The sequence below is a fragment of the Neofelis nebulosa genome, chromosome 6 (genome assembly GCF_028018385.1).
Source record: "Neofelis nebulosa isolate mNeoNeb1 chromosome 6, mNeoNeb1.pri, whole genome shotgun sequence".
NCBI classification, from domain to species: Eukaryota; Metazoa; Chordata; class Mammalia; order Carnivora; family Felidae; genus Neofelis; species Neofelis nebulosa.
In genome coordinates this window covers 20693918-20715205 of record NC_080787.1, presented here as the reverse complement: position 1 = coordinate 20715205, position 21288 = coordinate 20693918, and the positions used below count along the sequence as shown (strand labels likewise).

The following is a 21288-nucleotide window of genomic DNA, read 5'->3' as shown; positions in this document are numbered from 1 at the left end:
CCTGTCAGTTCTCCTGGGCCGGTTCTGCGTGCGGGTTTTGGAGGGGCACCGAAAAGTAAGCGAGAGGTCCTAAAGACAAACTCGGCTGACTTTACAGTTTTGCCTAGGACCAGTTGGAGGCCACATAAACATCTTCTTCTAAGAACGATTGTCTTGAAAGGCACACTATTGCTTTTGTTAATAAATGGCTACCACTTACTGAGTGCTTATTATCGGTTCAGATACTTCACGTTCATTCTTTAACACTTTCCGGGGATTCTTTAAGTGGATTACTAAGGTTTGCTATGGTAGTCCTTCACAGACAAAGCATTGGAGAAACTTCTCAAGGTCGCACAGCTAAAAATGCTGTGCTGGGGTTTTCTTACCCTATTTCCTATTGTTTCTGCTCTGTGCTATATTGGTTTCTACAGAGCATTCTGGGAGCTCCTACCTGTAGTAAGATAAAATCTCATTCTTGACCAAGACCAGATGGCATTCTGGGGATTTGAAAAATTATCGACTCAGGATTTGTATCATCAAATGTAATGAATATTTTGAATTTTTGTTAGGGATTTCTAGGGGCGAGGGCTAGGTACCCAATTAGGCTCATCTGTTCTCCTGCCTGAGAAAAGATCGGGACCAACAGAGCCAGTCGCTGTAATTGTTACAAGCCCCGCGGGAGAAACAGCTAGCTAACTTGAAAAACTGTGCCAGCTGGGGCGCCTGGGTGGCTCAGTCGGTTAAGCATCCGACTTCGGCTCAGGTCATGATCTCATGGTTCATGGGTTCGAGTCCCACTCTGTGCTGACAGAGCCTGGAGCCTGCTTCAGATTCTGTGTCTCCCTCTCTCTCTGCCCCTTCCCCGCTCGTGCTCTGTCTCTCTCTCTCAAAAATAAATAAGCATTGAAAAAAAAAATGTAAAAACTGTGCAAGCAAAGTGGAGGTGAACTTTTTCACGTACACCAAGATATTCATGTAATTGCTGGATTGAAATGTACTTTTTTTCTAGATCGCTTTTTCATTCAACCATAAGAATTATAAAATTATTATTCCCTTCCGTCTTAAAAAAGTTCTTGAGCTAAGTATAAATCTTGAGATTAAAAAGACATTTTCAGGGCGCTTGGGTGACTCAGTCCGTTGAGCAGCCAACTCTTGATTTCGGCTCAGGGTTCCTGGGATCGAGCCCCATGTTGGGCTCTGTGTGGAGCATGGAGCCTGCTTGGGATTCTCTCTCTCTCTCTCTCTCTCTCTCTCTCTCTCTCTGTCTGTCTCTCTCTCTCTCTCTTCCTCTTTCTTTCTCTCTCTCCTCCCCCCTCCCTCTCCCCCACTCGTGCTCTCTTTCTCTCTCTCTGTCTCTAAAAATACAAGACATTTTCATTTTGATTCTATTATCTTTGGCTCTTGAAGTATTTTTATAAATTGGTAAACTATCTTCGGGAATTTTGCTATTTACCAAGCATGGAAGAGGAAATGTCAGTTTCAGATTTATTGCCATGGGTGCAGAACAAGAGCAGAAGGAAAGCTAGCCTGGGGGAAGGATGCTCAGTTATGACACTGAGCTCCATGACAGAGAATGGGTCGGGGTCACACTTGTGGAGGAAGACTAGCCCGGACTTACTGAATAAGTACTTAATGCCACCCATATTTTAAAGTTGAACCCTTGTTAATTGGTTTTAAGGTACAGGGAGAAAGGTTAGCGGGACCTGTTGACAGATCTTTGATGAGTAGAATTTGGGTTCACCTCCAGCTTCTAAGGGAATCTTAACAGAAGAATCTTCCCCATTCCACTGTGCTTGTTGATCTGCCATTAATTTCTCCATTATTCGTTGTTATCAGACATCTTTCTTTCGGCCAGTTTTGTGAAGAGCCTTCAGGCTCAGAGAATCCTGGGGACGGATTTGCAAAATAGAATCCCATCAGTTGGTTTTCTTGCGCAGCGAGAGTTTCATCACTAGGTGGCGCAGTGGTTCTATCTTATTTTCCCCTGCTTTTGTCTTCGCCATTACCTGCAGACTCCACGGGCGCTTTTGGATTCCTTTCCGTAGGATACATCTGATGTTCATTGTTTCTGAAAAAAATACGCGTGAGGAAATTAAATATGAGAACAATCAAGAGCTACAGGTTATCGCCAACCAATTTAACTTGCCAGAGAACGTTTAAGATCACGTTCAGGGGTTATTTGCAAATCAGAAAAGCACATTAATTGTACGATTTTGGTAAGTCATCAGTCTGGACCTTGATTTATGTATTTTTCTCAAATTTGTTATTCTGACTCTTAACACAAAATGTTTTTTTTTTTTTAATCTAATAGCCAATATTGTAGTAAGAGTTACAGGGTTGGTCAACTTGTTGAAAAAAAAAAAAAAAGCAAATACACCAGCGTAACGCTATGGGCCTTGTATCATGAGACTCGGTTTAAAATTCCTGCTCTGCCATTTAGTATTTGAACTTGGCCAAGGGTTTTCACTTCTGTGACCTTTAGTTCTCTCATGTTGCACATGATGGGTGCTTAGCAGACACTCTGTCCCATTGTGTACTGAGTGCACAAGGAAGGGGATGTCCTTCTAGACTTTGTGCTGAGTTTTGTTAGTAAGCCCGGCTAGCTATGTGTTTCAAAGTCGGAGCCGGATTCTGTTTGCGTACAACACACAGTGCATTTCCAGAGAGGGCTTCCTTCACGTTTAAACTGTCCCACGGAACCGTGTGCTGCTTTGGCAGCAATCTGCTGAGGGAATTTTTCAGAAACATACCTCAGTAGCAAAGAGCCTGGTTAGGAAGAAAAAAAAAAGAAAGAAAGAAAGAAAGAATGGCTAAACTTGCCCAGCAAGCAAATTCCTTGCATTCCGCAAACCAAATACGTACAAGATGAGGAAGCCAAAGCAGCCAACATAAATTAAATCCCTCCCCCCCCCACCCCCCACCGACGATGGCTGTGACTCTCCTGTCAGCTGTGCGCAGAGCCCTCAGATCCTGTTGTGAGCGGGGGGTTCGTGGCTTTGTTTATTGTTCTGCAGAGACAGCCTTTAGTTCAAACTCGGGGAAGTGTCGGTCTTTTCAGCTCTAGAGTTTCAGACCTTAAGAGCACAGAGGGAGGGAGGCAAACCGTAAGAGACTCTTAAATACAGAAAAGGAACTGAGGGTTGATGGAGGGGAGGTAGGGGAGAGGGGAACATGGGTGACGGGCCCTGAGGAGGGCCCTTGTCGGGATGAGCACTGGGCATTGTAGGGAAGCGGTGAACCACGGGAATCTACCCCTCAAACCAGGAGCACGCTTTACACACTGTTTATGTTAGCCCATTTGACAATAAATTATATTTAAAAAAAAAAAAAGCCTCCTTACACAGGGTGGTCTGCAGAAGCCATGCAGAGAAACATGCCCCTGCACTCAGAGTCCTTGAGAAATCGAGACCGAACTTCAGCGACCAGAGAAGGTACCAACCAGATTTTCATAAAAAGACACTTCTCCCCTTCCCTTTGCTTATTTTTTTTCCGCAGGAATTGGCGTTGGTGGGTGAGCCCAACTTGGGATACAAGACACTTGTGTTATCTTTGATGCCGCAAACAGGAGGAGGGACAGAGATGGTGGGAGATGTAGGGCTGAGGGAGGGACATTTTTGAGAGACTTGGGACTTTGGAAAGCTCTGTGCATGTTGACTGACTGGGAAGGGATCAGATCTGGGACTTCTCCCGGGTTCTGACCCCTTGTGCACATGAGGCCCCATCTCTCTATGCCAGTTTCTTCTGGAAACAGATCAGCTTCTGTTGTCTTCTCTTAAATGCAGGTTGAAACTTTCAAGGGGACAGCATCAGTATAGATCCATCATTCACGGACTTTCACGGACCCAGATGACTTTGGAATCACGAATTTGACATTTGCCATATCGTATCTGTTGTAGTTCCAAGCTTTAGTTCATCTTTAGATTTCTTATTTGGAGCTTGTTTAACTTGGGAGGCTTTTTGCAAGATGAATGAGAAGGGATGAAATTTTCAAATCTAGAGGCGCCTGGGTGGTTCAGGCAGTTAGGCGTCCGGCTCTTGATTTTGGCTCAGCTCATGATCTCACAGTTCATGGAATCAAGCCCTGCATCGGGCTCTTCATGCTGACAGTGGGGAGCCTGCTTGGGATCTTCTCTCTCTGCCCCTCCTCTGCCCACCCATGTGCACGCTCTCTCAAAATAAAAAACAGTTGTCGGGGCGCCTGGGTGGCTCAGTCGGTTGAGCGTCCGACTTCAGCTCAGGTCATGATCTCACGGTCCGTGGGTTCGAGCCCTGCGTCGGGCTCTGTGCTGACAGCTCAGAGTCTGGAGCCTGCTTCAGATTCTGTGTCTCCCTCTCTCTCTGACCCTCCCCAGTTCATGCTCTGTCTCTCTCTGTCTCAAAAATAAATAAACATTAAAAAAAAAAAATTAATTAATTAAAAAAATTTTAAAAATAAATAAAAATAAAAAACATTTGTAAAAAAAGAAATTTTCAAACCTGAAGTATAACATTTTTTTACAAGTATTTGGAGGAAATACGTAAACCCTTATTATTAATAAGATAATCTTTAAAAAAATATTTTTGATGTTTATTTACTAACTTTTGAGAGAGAGAGAGAGAGAGCATAAGTGGGGGAGGGCCAGGGAGAGGGAGACACAGAATCCGAAGCAGGCTGCAGACTCTGAGCCGTCAGCACAGAGCCCAGCGTGGGACCCGAACTCATGAACCTCAAGATCATGACCTGAGCTGAAGTCAGACGCTCAACCGACTGAGCCACCCAGGTGCCCCTAGGGTAAGCTTTATAATAATGTTGATATTCAACTTTTACTCTGAAACCATTTTTCACACCTATGATCTCACTTTATCCTCATAATTTGCTCTTATTTGAGGAAAAGATAAAATGCTTTAATTTTTTTAAATGTCTTCTTCTTCTTCTTCTTCTTATTTTTTTTTAGGTCAAAGCCATTTACCTGAATAAACACAGGTATTTTATGGGCAGCTCTTTGGACAAATGCTGATAAGAGCAGACTGGGAATGGCCACAGCATCCTCATTGCCTGGAGTCAGGTAATCCTCAGAGGCCCAAAGAGATCCCCTTGAAAACTGATTACTTCTTGGATAACCCACGACTAGCTCATTCTTCTTCCACAATGCTTTGGCTTAAGACATTTTAAGAAAGGATGCAGAAGGCCCATATGTGTTCACTCGAGACCTTATTGGGGAGTTAACCTGTTCTCTTCCATCAGAAATATCTCCCTTGCGATGAACGTGTTTAGTCCTAAGACTCACACACCAGTGTTGATAGAATGCTCGTGTCAGTAGACGTGCCGCCATCTTTAACTAAGGCTTTCCCAAGAGTTAGCTCAACCAAGCAGGCCATGACTTTCATAAATAAAGTGGCGTGATTGTCAAAGATTCTTGATTCACCTTAACGGGTTCATTGCACGCCACAAATTACCTGGACTGGGAAAGTTGCCACGTCAAAGCAAAACATTGAGTCTGCCTAGACATTTTGCGTTCAAAAGAGACACAAAGACAAAGGTGTAGTTTGGGTCTCATAGGGATGGGAAGTAGGGACATCCGTGCTCCAGGGACATCCTTAGATCAGGGCCTACAGGATGTCAGCAGCGGGCTCGTTGGCTCTGATAGGAAGAGTCGACAGCACGAATCAGGATTAAGTGAAAACATATCCACCCGTGACATCAGGAATCCGTTTGTGGCATTTGAAACTGCGTTGGGAAAATTATGAAAAGCTCAAACCAAAATTTAGATTACAACAGTGCCCATAAATAAAGATAGGCTCAACATTCTGTCAGCTCCTTCACATGGGAGGAAACAAGAGGCAGAGATCATAAATCAGTGAATAAGTCCCAAGGAATTTTTGCCTGACATTGAAATTTGCACCACTTTACAAATATTTTATCTCTTAAAGCGTTTCTTTCTCAAATGTACATCAACTGTCTTCACTCGCCGCCGTCTCTGGAAGGGGAGCAGAAGTGGTCCAGTGTCAAAGGATTTCTTTACATGCAGAATACAGAATTGAGATGGATCAAGAAGATAAGATTTTTTTGGCAAAAGAATAGCCCCCAAAAGTTTACAAAATAAGCCCTTGAAATAGGTTTTGTCATGGGGGTGCCTGGATGGCTCAGTTGGTTAAGCGTCTAACTCTTGATTTCAGCACAGGTCACGATCTCACGGCTCATGAGTTTGAGGAGCCCCGTGTCAGGCTCTGCACTGAGCGTGGAGCCTGCTTGGGATTCTCTCTCTCCTTCTCTCTCTGCCCGCTCCCCTGCTCTCATGGGCATGCATTCTCTCCCCCCCCCCCCCTCAAAATAAATAAAATAAACTTAGAAAAAAGAGAAAGAAACGGGTTCTGTCATAGGATCAGGGCTTTTTCCATATGCTGAAATGAGAACAATCAAGCTAGAAATAACTAAGAATTTTTTTCTTAACTATCCATTTAGTGTCTTTATTATTAGAAAATATCCGATGTCCACTTCAGAAATACATCAAATCATTTGGGAAGGTTACAGTTTTTGGATGTGCACCTCAAAAAGAGTTCTGTAGTTATCTTGGCTGTGGATAATTCAGCCTGGACTTCTTTTGTCCAAAGCTACCAATAACTTGGGCTTTTAAAAAATAATTATTTATTTATTTATTTATTTATTTATTTATTTTATATGTAATTTATTGTCAAATTGGTTTCCATACAACACCCAGTGCTCATCTCAACAGGTGCCCTCCTCAATACCCATCACCCATTTTCCCCTTTCCCCAACCCCCCCTCCATCAACCCTCAGTTTGTCCTCAGTATATTTAAGAGTCTCTTGTGGTTTGCCCCCCTCCCTCTCTGTAACTTTTTCCCCCCCCTTCACCTCCCCCCTTCTGGTCGTCTCTTATAACTTGGGCTTTTCATACAGTAAAACTTTGGTGACATAAGGCCCAATCTCTCTAAAATTTCCCAGTCTTGCAGTTTTTTGAGCCACAAGGAAACATGGGTTTCACGTAAATATAAATAGCATTTATTAAGTGTGTTCCAAACATCGCTAATTGGGAGAGGCTCTTGAGAAAAAGAATTCCCTGGACAAGTAAGTGATAAAACTTTGCCTCTGTATTCCTGACTTGGAGAGTCACAACTCACACAAGCATATTAAATAAGGACTTTGCAAAGCTCTAAGAACCCTATTTGGCTTTGCCTCGTTGCCGTGAATGTTCTGAAAAGTGTCTAGGGCAATAAGAAGAAATCTCACTAGCTGATTCTGTGGTCTTCTGGAAAGCACTTCCAAACATTTTTAAATTTCTACCTGGTGGGGGGCGCCTGGGTGGCTCTGTAGGTTAAGCATCCGACTTGGGCTCAGGTCATGATCTCGAGGGGTGTGGGTTCCAGCCCCCGGTCGGGGCTCCATGCTGACAGTGTGGAGCCTGCATGGGATTCTCTGCCCTTCGTGGGATTCTCCCTCTGTCTCTGCCCCTCGCTCACTCACGCATCCGCTCTCAAAAATAAAAATAGAACTTAAATAAAAAAAAATTTTTTCTACCTGCTGTGCTCATCCCAAAGATGTCTGCCTCAATCACACTAAATATGAAGTAGAGTTTTAATATCTGAGTCTTAACCTAAGTTTTTGATCCCCACCACCCCGTGCCGCTCCTTGCTGGCTTCCGATATATGCTGACCTTCCGATTCCTGGTCCTCCTCCCGGTCTCTGGCCGTGGGTACCTTCTGGGCCTTATTACGATGTCACGTTTGCCAGATGTATGTCAGGCGCTTCCTAACTTGTATGTCCTTCTGGGGCTTCCCTGTCCCCAGTCCCCTGGCTGGCATTTACTCTCCGTGACCTACTCATATTCAGTGGGACCTTCATGTAAAATTCAAGGTTGCATCTGGCAAATGTCAAGTGAGGGGGGCAGGCTAAATGTCACAGCGTTGCCAGGGGCTGGGAAGGTCAGGGGCGGCTTCGCGAGGAGGAAAAGGATGCACAGGGATAGTGCAGGGGGAAGAAGAGTGGAAACCCAGGTGGCGATCGGGATGTGCGAGAGAGTTGCAGACAGGTGCGGGGGAAGCAGGAGGCAGCAGAAGGTAGGGCTGGGAGGCTGGTGGACACCACACGGAAGAGCCCTGAACTGGGCCCATGAACTTGAATTGTATCCTCTAGGCAGAGGGAGCCACGGAAACGTTCTGAGAACGGCTGCAAAAGCCCATCTGCAATGAGAGGGGAGGAGAGGGGAGGAGAGGGGTGGGGTCCTGGCGCCTTCCCATCCTTCCTGTGTCTGCTTCTAGCTACTGGACGACAAAAGCGAGGGCTTTGGGTCCGAACCCTCCACCGCGTCCCTCCTAGTTTGGCCACTTAGTGTATGACCTTGGGAAAATGACTTCATATCTTTGCCACTTAGCGTATGATCTTGGGAAAATGACTTCGTATCTTTGTCACTTAGCGTATGGTCTTGGGAAAATGACTTCCTATCTCAGAACCTCAGTTTCCGCACATGTGAAACGATTTCAAGCTACCTCGTCGGGGACTAGTTCTTGTCCGGGGGACAAGTTCAGGCCTCGAAAAGGGACTGTGCTCTGGGAATAAACCACGGCTACAGATGTAGCTGGGAAAGCTGTGCACCTGGCCAGCGTCCGCAGCTTTCACAGCCCCGTTTTCCAGAGACATCGATGGGCTGTGCGGGCCCGTGGGACCCCCTGAGCCCGCAAAGCCCTAAGGGCCCACGGCAGAGATAATCCTGCTGCTGGGGTATTTTTCCCTCTTGAGTTGCTGTGTTAGTGCGGTTGCCCAGGAGCCCCTCCACTCTCTGCTTTCTACATTAGCAGGAGAGGCAGCCTGAACTGTCCTTAAGAGAAAAGCGGCCACCTGGGCTGGCTCTGGGGAATGACTTCTTCAAACCCAATCTGCCCAATTACCTCCCATGCAAAGGAGACAGTCAGACGGAGGTGAAACCAATTGACCCCGACCTGGCAGTTTTTGCCGAGAACTGGAAAACTCAAATTCCCTCGTGGCTTTTCCCTTCCTTTTTTCTGAAGTTCGTTAGCCGGGGGAGGGACTGCCGGATGGGAATTGTCTGTAATAGCTCTCACCCGGACACGACTTGGGGCCCAAGGTGTTGCGAATAAGTAAAAGTAGGTTCTCGTCTGTGAAGGTTTATTTTAAACAAAAGACACTTCGTAAGTAGTTTTTAGCAGCCAACATTTCACATTCCTTCTGTCCTTATCCTGTGTCTCCACCTATCGGGATTTTTCTAAAATTGGTTTTAACCCCTCACCCCAGACTCTCACTTTCTGGAACTAAAGGCCTCATCTTACTCTCTCCTCATGTGTAGCTTCTTTATCAAGTGTCTCTTTGGTCCCTTGTTCCCGCTCCTGCGTGTCTGACACCCTCCCAGCACGGCACCCAACACTGTAGCCTCTGGGGGTGAGAGGAGCTGTGCCTGGACTTGGTCTTGAGGAACTTGAGTAGGCTCTGAGTTACAAGGGAAAAGCCAACGGAGAAGGAGGGAAAGATAAGAGAGACAGAGACGGGGATGGAGGGTGGGAGAGTGAGGGAGGGAGGGAGGGAGGGAGAGAGAGAGAGAGAGAGAGAGAAAGAAAGAAAGAAAGAAAGAAGAAAAGAAAGAAAGAAAGAAAGAAAGAAAGAGAAAGAAAGGGAGAGAGAGAGGAAGGGAGGCAGAGAGAGAAATGGAGGAGAGAGAGGGAGAGAGAGGGAGAGAAAAGGAGAGAGAGAAGGAGAGAGGGAGAGAGATTGAGAGAAAGGAGAGGCAGAGAAGGAGGGAAAGAGGAGAGGGGGAGGGAAGGAGGGAGAGAGGCAGAGAGAAGGAAAGAGAGAGAGGGAGGGAGAGGAGGGGAGGAGAGAGAAGGAGAGAGAGAGAGAGAAGGGAGGGAGAGAGAGACAAAAGGAGGGAGGGAGAGAGATTGTTGGGGCAAAGTCTCAGAGGAAAGCAGGAAAGAGAGGCGATAGCCTTTAGAAGGTCGCACATGGTGGGAGAGGGAGAAAGCATTGGCCTTATAAGGTGTCTCTTGGAATGATATGGAAGAAAGGGATAGAAGACTGTGTGTGTCTGCAGGCAAGTAGGTACTGTTGATTCAAAATCTGTATCACCTTATTAGGAAATCACCAGACACACCCTCCCAGTGGAGAATGGCAATCTCTTTGCCTTTAAGAAGGAAGAGCCTTGGAGCTTGGGTTGGGTCTTGCTTAGTTCAGTGATCTCACTGGGGGCCCCTGATATGCCTGTTGACTGTGCATTTTCTGGTCTTATGGCGCCTGGGGTAACTTTCATAAAGAACATTTCAAGTCGACATTTTCATTCTTGTGTGCCCCCAGAAGCCCAAATCCCGCTAAAATTTTACAGGCTGTATTTTGTCTCATCAACGTCCCTACTGATTAATTGCATTTATAATGAAATATCAGATCTTTCAAATGAACTCGATACCAGCGGGATTGTTAGAATATCTTCATGGATTTACAAATAGGTATTGAGGGGCCTTCAAACGCTAGGCAAGAAGCAAACTGCACAGAGCTGGATCAATAAATAGTTTACGGAGCAAATCATTTGTTTTTAGTGTAAACTGGTAGAAAGTTCCTCAGGAATGGTCTCCGCGGTAGATGCACAGAACACTTTTCTCTGTTTTATTACAAACATTAAACAGCTTAAAGCTGCACTAAGACCTTGGGGATCCATTAGAGACATATGTTATGAGCCGTAGATTTAGATAACAGTATCCTATCAATGGAAGTTTCTTGAATTTGACAACCGCTGTGGTTACCTAAGAGGGTAGCTTTGTTCTCGGGCAAACACTGGTGTCCTCGGGGGTAAAGGGACGTAATGCATACAATCTGCCCTCAAGTAGTTTAGGAGAAAATATATGAGGATGGGGGGGTGGTCTGGCTTCATGGACTTCACAGGATTCTTGCTGAACTTGGACAGTGCAGAGACAAACACGGAAGCCCAAACGTCAAAGCCTAGTTGAGAAGAGAGTTCAGGAGAACCTGGACTTGAGTTTGGTCCAAGAGAACTTCTGTCAAATGGCCAGCAGTGGTTTACAGAAAGAATAATGTGAATTGAGTTGAATGACAAGAATGAGTTACTCTCTGCAATTAGCTTCTTTTACTCTGTACACCCTTTACTGCCAAGGCTGACCTTGACCAAACTTCAGTTAGGCTCCTCCGAGCCCTCTTTTCGACTAGGCCTCCAGATTGGCCCCCTTCCTGGATTTGGTCTTCCCAGCCCAGACTTAGCAAAGAATCCTGCGAGGTCATCTGGCAAGAGTGCCCTCATCTTGACATGTCCTCTGAGTAATATCGACCCACCCCTCCCCTCTGCCCTCCTTCCTTGGGTATAAATCCTCATGTGTCCTTGCCTTATTCAGAGTGGAGCCCAGTCTCGCTCTCCCTTCTGCAATAGTCTTGGGGAAAAAGAAAAGCTTTCATACCATTTTAACAAGCATCCGAATAATGTTCTCCTTAACAGCACACCTTGGGTCCCAGGTCTTATTTTTATGGAAATGCTGAGACAGCTCCCAGCTTGGATGGAAGTGCTTATGGATCTAACAGGGAGAGGGAGTGTTCCACGGGAAGACAGGCGTGCAAACAAGTAAATGGCAAGTTAAGAGCTGTAACGGTGGTTGGAATCAGCTGCTGTGGGAATCCAGAAGACAGGAGCATTTACCCTGAGCAGGTAAACTGAGCTGTGTACTAAAGAAGGGGCAGAATTTTGCCAAGTAGAGACACAGAGGCAAGAATATTCGAGGAGGAGAACTTTGAATGGGGTTCTTCCATGTCTTGGCTCAAGCAAGTAATTCCGCTGGTAGGGACTCCAGGTACTATTTGGGGGTCCCCCTCAAATCACTCAATGGGGCGCTCAGCTGCTATGTCTACCCTCGGGGGGTCAGGTGCATGGGCATCTGGAGACCCTGCCCCAAGGGAAATGCTCATTTCCACAGCCCGCATGCAACAGCGCCCTGCCCTTGCTGTTGTAAAGGGATTTACTAAAAAGGAACTTTGGCCCTGTGGTTTTAAAGGTCAAAGGAATGTTTCTCTCTTCCTTTAAAAATAAAATCTTTCTTTTGGTTCTTCTGGAAGTTACGGAGAAGATCGAAGGGGGTGAAGCAGGGAAGGAAGAAGGACAAGAGACATTTGGCACTGGAAAATGACTGGAAAATGACTCCCTGTGTATGGAAAATGTTTTAGTAGTTTTTCTGAGGCAGGACTTGAAGCAAAGAAATCATGCAGAAAAGCACATGGAAAATCAAGCAAAATATTTTTAGCTAGTTGACCTTTTTTGTAAGAGTAGTATCTCCTTTATAAGGAAAAATTACCCGAAGAATGTTCTGGTACTAATAGTTGGAAGGGAGGCCAGAGCGGGAATAAGCCAGAGGTAAAAATAACCAAGTTCATGGTACACGTTTGTGGGGCCTGGGGGCGCAGCACCCCATCTTTCTGAACTGGGTGATACTGGGGCTCTGTTCTTGCATCTGGTGTTGCTGCCTCCCTGGCCCTGCCGGGACGTGTCTCAGAAGCACGGCTCCGTTCTCAAATGTTCCCTTCCAGCTCCCTCCCTCCCTCCCTCCCTCCCTCCCTTCCTCTACTCATTTTTCTTTACTGTGTTCAGGAAAGGGCAGCACCTGGGAGGTGGTCTTGAGAACACAGTCGTGAGAGTCACAATGGCCTGAACTTGAGTCCAGGCTCCGCCTACTCTATGAGTGACCTTGGGTAAGTTACTTAACCTCTCCGGGCTTCCGTTTCCTCATCTGCAGGCTGGGAAGGACGGTAGTACCCACCTCACAGGGTGGCCGGGGATGGTTAAAGGAGAGAACAGTACGAGGGAATTCTCAGGACAGAGAGGGGAGCTCTGTAGAAACCAGACTGACCGGCCGCTCGAGGGGAGAGGAGTAGGAGATAAGCCAGCTGCTGGGGACGCCCCATCCGGCTCTCATTTGCCTTTCGTGCTTTCTGGGTTCATGCCAGCACACCCTGGCTTTACTCTCTTGTACCTGGGTGGATTGCTCTGACAGAATAAACTCTGAGCTAATCCCACTCTGGGTTCGGCCACATTCTCTGCTAACAGGTTCTTTCTCAAAATCCGCCACTGGCCCTGGAACAAAGCCAACGCCAAGTGAAATTATGACGCATATGGGGCTTGGCTCTGCTCTTGTTTTGTTTTTGCTCCTCTCTACCTCCCCTTTCTGCAGGTTTCTCCACGTCTTCCCTGTCCCCAGTACCCAGGGGTCTTGCTGTCTAGACGTCTTTACTGAAGCACCCTGTCCAGTTCCGTCTTCTTCCTCGTTTTCCAGAATGGCTTTTCCAGGCAGCCTGCCCCTGCTGTCATTTCCTGGCACAGGAGATCCACAGGTGACCAATCCACGCAGGTGACCGCATGAACGGCCTCCTTTTCCTGGGGCCTGTCTTCTCATTTGGATGTGGAAGGCACACCTCTTCCAGGGAAATGGTAGGCGCACATTTCCGGCACACCCCCAGTTGTACCCATCACGTAGGAATTCCTTTCTCCCTTGCAGTTAGGTTGGCTCCAGCCACACCGGGGTCGCGACTCTCAAGAGACCGGCAGCCGCATAGAGGGCCGCAGGGCCGAAAGCCAGACAGGTCACAAAGCAGAGGTGGGAGTGTGGACAGGCCATCCTGAGACAGTGATCTGGTTGTACCGGGGGTTTTCTGAGTCCAACTTTGCTGCTTGCAACAATTCTTGGAATGGATACAAAGTCTTTTCCTCTTCTCGGAAAGTCTCGTTGAACTCACCGGGGCGGCTGGAAAGGAGTGACCCTCCAGGGTTTGCGTGCTGGGATTTCAAGGGCTCTGAGGGGTCTAGATATTCCGTGTATATTAACATTCTTTCCTCTTGAGTAGGTAGGGATTTCCAAGACCTTCTTTTCCCCAAACCTGCCAAGACCCAGCCTCACCTCTAATGGCCCTCCTCTCACTCAGCCTTGACCTTGGCCCATCCAAGGGGGCCCCCTCAGCCCCCCTCACCTGCCTGCTTTCTTTGCTTGTCCTTTCCTCCTTCCTCCCCCCTCTTTTAAGGAACGACCTTTTCCTCTGTCTTTTGAAGGCCAAAGCCCTAGACTCTGACCTTGACGTTGAGTCCTCCTGCAAACTCCACTGACTTGATTCTATTATCTGTGCCTTTTCCTTTTTTGTCTTGTGATGCTCTCCCTACAAATGACTACGAATAGTCTCACATGTGTGCAGTCCTCACAAAGGGGAAAAACCTATGCCCCTTCCTCCTTTGAGAGGCTGCAAGCCTCCCTCTCCCTGCCGACGACAAAGGGCTTAGAGGTGGCATTTGCACCACAGCCCGCTCTTGCTGAGCTCACATCCCTCTCCCGCCTCCACAGGCCTCCAGGATGCCGAGCCCAAAAAACGCTCTGGGTCACTGTCCTTCTCCTCATCTCATCCCTGCTACGCTGTCGTATCCCCTTCCTGAAACTTTCTCTTTCCCCATTACAGTGGTGCTTCTCCACTGTGACTTTTTTCTCTAGCTCTCGAGATCATTCTGTTTTCTCTGCTGTGTTCTCTTCTCTCTTCCTCCTTCTCAATGTACAGCGTCTGTCCTGGCATACATTCTGTTTTCTTTCTGTGTACTCTTTTGTCCCCTCCCCGCCGTCTGTCCATGACATCTAGATGGGCGCGTTAAAGCCTTACTCATTCCCTTCCTCTCGTCTGGTCAACAGGTGTTTATTAAGCATCTTCTGTGGGCCAGTCACTGTACCGGGACATCGAAAGAGCAATTACGGTGACACGTGGCAAGGGCAGTGAGAGGTACAGGGCGTCTCGGTACAGAGCTCCTGGGAGGGCCATCTAAATCACCACGGGGCTGGGGAAGATGAGGTGAGGCCTTCCCTAAGGAAGCAGCCTCGAGGGGAAGCTCTGGACAAGCTGGAGAACCGAAGGGTGGGGACAGTGTTCGGGGCAGAGTCTGCAGGACCCGTGCGATGGAGCCTCAGGCATTTCTGCCGGCTCTTCACCTCTGCTCCATCCTTGTCTGCTCACATCTCCGCCTGATGAGATGTCCCCTTGTGACAGACACTTCAGGCAGCAGGGGTTCCCGCGCCTTCCGTGCTGATCTCAGGAAAAGCCCCATCAGTATCTCTCTCCCAAGCTTCCATAACGTCGTAGATGACTGCTCTCGTTGGCCCACCCTTCACGTGGGCTCCCCCTCTGCAACATCTGTCCTGTCCTTCCCCAACTGCCGTTCGCCTGGAAGAGTCCCCTGTTCTCCTAGCCCTTTCTTCTGCGCCGAGGCCTCCAGTGTCTTCCTCACTCAATGACCCCACACACTTCTGTCGACAGATACTTCCCCGAAATTCGTCGTGAGTCATTTCACCCGCTTCCTCAAAAACTGTCAGATCACCATAAAATAACTTACCTGACTCTGACGTCATGCACTTTCGCCATCTGACTCAATGGAATATTTCAGCTTTCTCACCGTTCATGTCCAGTGTGGGGCCCGGGCAAGGCCGCGTGGGTGTCGCGACGGGACTAGGCGTGCACTCTGCTTTTCCCCTCCAGGATTTACACAAACAGTCCCCCTGTCTGCAATACCCTCCTTTTCAATGAACTTTTTAAGAATATGTGTATTACAAATGTGAATGTTGACAGAGTTCATCTATGTTGTGGCAGGTGTCAGAATTTCCCTCCTGTATAAAACCGAATGCTATTGCATCGTTAGTATAGACCGCGTTTTGTTTACCCATGCATTCACTGATAGACCCTTGGGTTGTTTCCACCTTTTGGCTATTGTGAATAGTGCCGCCATGAACACGGGTGTGCAAACATCTGTTCTCGTCCCTGCTCGCAATTCTTTTTGGTATATACCCGGAAGTGGAGCTGCTGACTCATAGGATAATTCTATTCTGAATTTTTTTGAGGTGCTGCCATATTGCTCTTCAAGTAACTGTATCATTTTACATTCCTAACAAAGGTGCACTGGGATTCCAACGTCTCCACATCCTGGTCAACATTTGTTATTTTCTTTCCTTTTTTTTTTTTATTTTTTTTTTATTTTTAAAAAAAAAAAATTTTTTTTAACATTTATTTATTTTCGAGACAGAGAGAGACAGAGCATGAAAGGGGGAGGGGCAGAGAGAGAAGGAGACACAGAATCGGAAGCAGGCTCCAGGCTCCGAGCCATCAGCCCAGAGCCCGACGCAGGGCTCGAACTCACGGACCGCAAGATCGTGACCTGAGCTGAAGTCGGACGCTTAACCGACTGCGCCACCCAGGTGCCCCTTTTCTTTCCTTTTATAAAAAAATTCTTAATGTTTATTTTTAAGAGAGAGAGAGAGAGAGAGAGAGATTGAGCACGAGCAGGGGAGGGGCAGGGACACAATCTGAAGCAGGCTCCAGGCTCCGAGCTGTCAACACAGAGCCCGATGCGTAGCTTGAACTCACGAATCGTAAGAACGTGACCTGAGCCGAAGTTGGATGCTTAACAGACTGAGCCACCCAGACACCCCTCTTTCTCTTTTTTTAAATAGTAGCCATCCTAATGGGTATGAAGTAGTTCCACAGTCTCCTTTTGAAACCCTTTTGGATATTTTGAAATATCCTCTTAATATTAGTAGATTATTTTCGTATCTTTATTACTTAATGTTAAAAACAAGACATACCCATTAGGACAAATTCAAAGAGGGGCACCTGGGTGGCTCAGTCGGTTAAGCATCTGACTTTTGGTTTCGGCTCAGGTCATGATCTCACGGTTCGTGGGTTCCAGCCCTGGATCAGGTATAGGTCCACAGATCCTGGATTCAGCCCTGGATCTGTGCTGTCAATGTGGAGCCTGCTTGGGATTCTCTCTCTCTCTCTCTCTCTCTCTCTCTCTCTCTCTCTCTCTTTCTCTTTCTCTCTCTGGCCCTCTCTTACTTGTATGGTCTCTCTCTCCCAAAATAAATAAACTTAAAAAAAAAACCATATTCAAAGATTCCCTTAAAAAAAAACCAAAACCAAAACCAAAATCAAAACACACACACACACACACACACACACACACACACACACACACACACCAGAAAAACAAAACAAAACAAAAACCCTGCCAGGCATTGGAGTTGCTATAATATTCCTTTGGCTGCTCTTCTCCAAACCTTTCTCTAGTCCCAAACTTCTTTGACATCTTGCTTCTGTCTTCCCCACCAGCTGCACCCCTGCATGTGGGATTGATGTTGGCAGGCACGTACCTGCTCAGTATGTCCATTCCCACTGGTTATTGCCTGTGCCTTACTGGTCACTTGATATTTAGAATACCAGTCTTTGCCTGGGAGTCCTTTCCCCTGGATATCTCAAGCTCACGATAAAGTCAGAGAGAACAGGCTCTGGGGCAGCAGCCATGAGCCAGGGGAAGCAGCTACCCTGAAGGACTTCTCATTTGGCTCACTCAGTAAGAATCCCTTTAAGACCCTGCCCTGTGGGTCCCAGGTGAAATGAAGTCTTTCTCCCCCATCTCTTCCTACTTCCTGCTGCCAATGGAAGTCCTGTCTTCTTCTTCTTTGTGCTCCCACAACACTTTATTTGGGTCTGTAATAACGTATGATTATTCATAAACATGCTGTTCTTTATTAGTTATTTATATATATCTATCCTCATCACTGGAACTGTTGGGTTTTTTGCTGCCTTTAGTGAGGGCCAAACTGTGCATGTAATGGACATAAGATAAACGTTACCCAATTCACCTGCTTCGGGGCTATGGCTGTGGAAGGCACCGGTGATTTCATCACTGCACTCGTTTGAACACGCGTGCAGTATTGAACTTCTCCAGGTTTGCCCGTGTGAGTTCCAGCGGCAATAGCCAGACCGCTAGTGATGTGTGTTTCCAGTGCTGACTGGAACCCTGGATCTGGACTGTGGCTTAGAAATGACACCGAGGGTTGCTTCTTGGGGTCTCTCTGCCACCGAAGTCACTTCCCGGGACAGACTTTCTGCACCCCCAGGGGTGGGGGGAGGCAAGAAGCTGTTATGTCAAGACAGAAAATGGCGATGGGGAATCCGGTTTCTCTTCTGAGATCATTCTCATCAAGACCCATTCTCAAGCCTTCACTCAGGTTGACGCACAGGCATCTGGCTGGAATCCAAAGGCTGGAGGTTGCCATGCATGATGGCTCACCCACAGTGCCATGTGGCTTGTTCATGGCTGGACCTTGAAGTCTTAAACTCTGGCTACCCGATCCAGGCAGGGAATTATCTAAGAGACGTAAAGGTAAGGGACACTCCAGGGCTTACCCTGGAGGGCTGGGTCAGAGCTCATACCAACTAATCAGGAGTGCAGAGCATGAACGGACAAAGAAAAGGAACAGAATAATCAGGAATTTGTCCTCATGAACGGAGGCAGTGGCCAAACGACTTGTACTGTATCGTGGTAGGACAGTGCCATGGAACGTGTAGGACACGGTCTGAGGTTGGGCAGACTGTCCACGTAAGTATGCGGAAGCTGTCTGTGCTAGATAGTTGATGGCACATCGGGACGGTCAGCCAGTCGTGGGGGACTGGGGTTGAGGTGAGCTCAGCACTTTCTCACAGGGTAGCTCTAGTGTGAGTCCTGACACTAAGCTTTTGGTTGCTGAGGCCTCCATTTCAAAGACGGTCATCTCGGATAAACACACTGCCCACCACACAACGAGATAAAGAACCAGGCCACCCCGCCCATGAATTCACCCTTTAGAAAGCCCCGAGTGCCAAAGATAACGGACTGAGTGACCCTGCTTTTCCCTTCCCGTGCTTTGATTTCTGCTCTTATTTTAAACTCGCCAATAAAGGGTGAACCCGAGAAACACTAGGCACCCCATTTTTGACCCCAATAAGGCATAACCCCAGTTCTGGGCTTGCTCTGGCGCGCTCTCTCTCTCTCTCCCCCTCCCTCTCTCCCCACTCCATCCCCCCCCCCCATGATCTCACTCCGTGGTCTTGGGCATGCTCTGTACTCTCTAGGACGTGTGTGTCATAAACTTTTTTCTTTTCAAAGTTCCTCGACGGCCATTGCTGAGGTGCGTCTTGTAATCGTAACAGGGACCACGAGAGCCAGTCCGGCCACAACACTGGCTCAGGTCAGGGCCGTGTCCGTGGGGGCTGCCCCAGCAATGTGGGTCCAGGTGAGGGCTGCGGGCACACCTAGCGGACGGTGTCGCCACGGAGAGGCCGAGGCTGACCCTCGACAGTAGCCTCCAGAGAGCTTCCGTCCGCAGCGAGGAATGTAAGCCCTGAGAAAAGCAAGGTGACCAGGACGACTTAGGCCAGCCAGGACAGCGAGAAAGAGCGGGAAAGGGGAAATGGGAAGGGAGAAAACGGGTGGCTCAGAATCCGAGCTGAGTTGCTTCATGTGATAGGTGTCAGGGTTAGAAAATGGCTCAGAGCAGGAGGGTGTCTGAGCGTTTTCGCCTATTACACTCCCTAGACCTTGCCTTTTAAAATCTTACCATGCCTATTTAAAAGGTTCTGTGGAAGAATAAAGTAGCATAAAGACTCACTCTGCCTCTAAGCTTACAGCAATTTTTATCAGCTTCCAGAAGCTTCCTTTTTTTTTTTAATTTTTTTTTTTTTCCAACGTTTTTTATTTATTTTTGGGACAGAGAGAGACAGAGCATGAACGGGGGAGGGGCAGAGAGAGAGGGAGACACAGAATCGGAAACAGGCTCCAGGCTCCGAGCCATCCGCCCAGAGCCTGACGCGGGGCTCGAACTCACGGACCGCGAGATCGTGACCTGGCTGAAGTCGGACGCTTAACCGACTGCGCCACCCAGGCGCCCCAAGAAGCTTCCTTTTTGAATAATCTCTTAATCACCTTTATTTTAGGAATTGGGAATAGGTAACATAAATACAAAGGACTCATCCAAAGCCACAGATAGGACTCGGACACACACAACCCTATCTCTCCCCCCCCACACCCCCCTGCCCCAGCCTCCAGCCTCCAGCGCTCCAGGGCAGAACCTTCAAGGTCGGGTCTCATTTGGAGCTTTCCCGTCAAGAATCAACTCCTGTTCTTGGCCTGGCTGCCCTGAGGGCGGGGTGCAGGAGCCCTGGGAAAGGAAAAAAAAAAAAAAAAAACCAGATCCTAACACCACTTGTTTTGATTCTCCCAACACCCCCTCTCCCCCCCGCAGCCGCTTTCTCCCACTGGAGTTTGGGCACTCACGGTTCCATTTGTTCTCATACAAAGGGAAAAATAGATCTGTTTTGAGTTCCCGGTGTACCTGACTCAGTTACCTGACATTGGGGTGTGTTGTTTTCTGCGATGCCTCCAGCTGTACACATTCCTTTCTGGGGTGAATGCTTTGTAGAGACATAAACAGCCAGCTAAGCTGCAGGGGATAAACCTGGAGCTGACTTTTCTTTCTTTGGAGTTACATTCCTGCAGAGATAAATATACAGAAAGACAGACAGATTATAAAGGAGGAAGGACGCCCTGTCAGCATGGGGGCTCCAGAGAGAACAAAAGGGTTATCGGTGCAGAGGCTGAAAATAGAATAGAAAGCTATCACGACTGGGGAAACACTGGAGGCCTTCCTGGGGAACCACCTGCAAAAAAAAAAAAAAAAAAAAAAATCTGAAAGTCCCAGGAAAACAAGACCCGGGTCAGCTCAAGTGAAAGCCAAACTTGAGAATCCATGGCCAGCTAGATAGCCAGAAGATGGAGAGGAGAGAAGTCATTGCCTTCGAGTTCTTCAAGTTTTGCTCTGAGCAGGGCGCGCTGGACCCGGGGCACAGGGTTTATTCAGAAAAATGCAGTGGGACTGGGGCAAGTGAGGACTGGGGCAGGTCTTCGAAATGGGCCATGCTGACCATTGAAACAGAGATGGCAACAGAACTGCCAAGGCGTGCATGTTTCTAACACAATACGTGGCAGATTGGTTTTACATTTAAGACTCTGTAAAAGCTGCTGCTCACCCCCAGCCCCTTCAGTTTGTTTGTTTGTTTGTTTTTGGCAAGCTTGTTTCGGCAAGCTAGAATCCAGTGAACCGAATCAAGGCTGTCTTCAGCTCTGACTCCGTGCAATCTCTCTATTCCTTTGCAGCTCAAGCAGCTAGTGAAAACTGGGCTTCAGAAAGGTTATTTCTCCTCTGTGTCAGTGGGTGGTTAACCTTTGAGTCAACCAACTCTGCACCGACGTTCAGCGTCCTCCCCTCCCCCTCCCCCTTCCCTTTACCTTCCTTTAATTCGAGTACATTTTGTCCAGAGGCCACAAGCTGGTTTAAGATCCAGTGGGTCGCCTGCCCTCCAGAGACGGGTGCTCAGCTGAGTGTAGGGAGTTGGGTGAAACAAACCCAGGAAAGGGAGGTGCCCTTTTAAGAAACCTCAGCCTTCTGGTTAACATAATAATGAGGCCATTATGC

General features: G+C 47.7%; 1 long non-coding RNA gene across 1 annotated transcript; it reads right to left on the bottom strand.

Moving 5' to 3' along the window:
* Positions 1–19857: 19857 nt before the first annotated feature.
* Positions 19858–21285, bottom strand: LOC131513785 (uncharacterized). The gene is made up of 3 exons (XR_009262797.1): positions 21102–21285; positions 20162–20306; positions 19858–19974 (listed from the first exon to the last, which is right to left on the bottom strand). It is a non-coding gene; the product is annotated as an uncharacterized LOC131513785 (long non-coding RNA).
* Positions 21286–21288: the final 3 nt, after the last annotated feature.